The sequence below is a fragment of the Arachis ipaensis genome, chromosome B01 (assembly GCF_000816755.2).
Source record: "Arachis ipaensis cultivar K30076 chromosome B01, Araip1.1, whole genome shotgun sequence".
NCBI lineage: Eukaryota > Viridiplantae > Streptophyta > Magnoliopsida > Fabales > Fabaceae > Arachis > Arachis ipaensis.
This window is the reverse complement of record NC_029785.2, coordinates 60,167,553-60,169,889: the sequence shown is the minus strand read 5'-3', so window position 1 is coordinate 60,169,889 and position 2,337 is coordinate 60,167,553.

Here is a 2,337-nt window from a genome sequence, read left to right as displayed (position 1 = left end):
TTTACACAGTTGCACTTGAATCATTTTTCAAATGGTATCTTTTTACAGGAACTCAGAATACCTATCATGTATTTATATTTTATGTGCCACTATCTATTTTTTTAGTTATTCAGAGTTTAGATAATGACAATATTAATAGATACTCTACGTATTCTATTGCTTTCAATCAATTTAATTTTGTATGTTTTCTTTCCTATAAAGTAAACTTTCATTTACGACTGATAATGTACAAAATTAACACATTGAACAATCCTATAATGTTGTTAATTATGATCAAAAGTTATATTGGTTAATTTACTACATTTAAATTATTATTAACATGCTATCATTTTAATAATCTCTTAGTACCTGTAATGTATGTGTAATTTAAATATTAGTCATACAAAATAAAAACAATGATTTATTTTTGAAAATATTGTCTTAGTAATGCTAATCATTTAAATATTCCGAAAAAATAAACTAAAAATTATATATCATGTAAGCAGAATACATTCTTTCACTGTGCTAAATTATGATAAAAAATCTTTTAATACAAAGCATTAAAGAATCTTTACCATTTAAATTATTATTATATTATTCTGTTAGCAAGGTATGTACTCTTATTACACTTTGATTACTAATTTTTTTTATCTTATTAACTCAAAATGAACTTTTAATGTATTCTTTTTAAATACCAATAAGAATTCATAGAAATAGATCTGATCAAAGTAGTAGATATGAAGATAATATAACTGGTCAGTATTTTACCTTTTTTTCTTTAAATTTAGTATCGTGATGCATTTTAGTATAATTTATCTTAATAAATATTTTTATTTAAAATCATTACAAGAACCAATATGAAAAAGAATGGTAGTGCCTAACAAAAAAAAATCTAAAATCTATACACAAAAAAATTTATAAAAATCAAAATGATACTTAAAATATTTATTTACAATTTAAAATGAAAATATGTAAACTTTAACGAAAATGAAAATATAGTTAATTCAAAAATACTTTATAATTAAAGAATCATTTTGGTATAATTCACAAAAAATGACAAAATAAAATAAATAAATAAAATATATTCACTATGTAACACCCTAATTAGTATAAGCTTTACCTCGCTCGTAAAGCAAAAGTTAATCAGAGATTACGACAGTTCTAAACTCATACATAATATATATATAGAAAGAATAGTATAAGCTAGAAGCCCGATGAAGGATATAGCTCAAAGTCAAAATTTCAAAAGCGCAAAACGTGCTAACGAAGCTCCTAACTTAAAGCACAATATATAGATAAGGTGTATCAAAATATAATAGTGTAACATCATAAGAATCTAGCCACGACTCATGGAGTTTAAACCGGCTAGTTATATACATACCAAAAAGAACCAGACAGTAAAAATAGATTATAAAATTTTGTTCTCTCAAATAAAAGCCTCTAGATAAAACCAAAATACAAAAGTGAGAGACATATATAAAATAAACCAAAAGACTCAAAAAGATGTCCGGATCCTTCGCTCTTATCACCAACCAGACAACTCACCTAGGTGGGTTGCGACCTGCATCTGAAAAATATAACAAAAATATGGTATGAGAACTGGAGGTTCTCAGTATGGTAACAGTGCCCAGTGATGTAGGATATAAGACTCCGGGACGCCAAAGGCAACCCTAAGCTCCATATCTGGTGCACGAAATTGTGATCTCCATGTTCTTTGTACTTGTGTGAGATTAACAATATATAATTGTATTGAATCCTCATTGTGGCTCTATGTGTGGACACAACTCCATACAACTAACCAGCAAGTGCACTGGGTCGTCCAAGTAATACCTTACGTGAGTAAGGGTCGAATCCCACGGAGATTGTTGGTATGAAGCAAGCTATGGTCACCTTGTAAATCTCAGTCAGGTAGATATAAAATAGTGATATGGTTTTCGAATAATGAATAATAAAATAGGGATAGAGGCAATTATGTAAATCATTGATAGGAATTTCAGATAAGAGAATGGAGATGCTTATCGTTCCTCTGAACTTCTGCTTTCCTGCTATCTTCATCCAATCAGTCTTACTCCTTTCCATGGCTGGCTGTATGCAAGGGCATCACCGTTGTCAGTGGCTACATCCCCTCCTCTCAGTGAATCATATGCTCACGCACCCTGTCACGGCACGGCTATTCATCTGTCGGTTCCCGATCATGCTGGAATAGGATTCACCCTCCATTTGCGTCTGTCACTACGCCCAGCACTCGCGAGTTTGAAGCTCGTCACAGTCATTCAATCATTGAATCCTACTCAGAATACCACAGACAAGGTTTAGACCTTCCGGATTCTCTTGAATGCCGCCATCATTCTAGCTTAC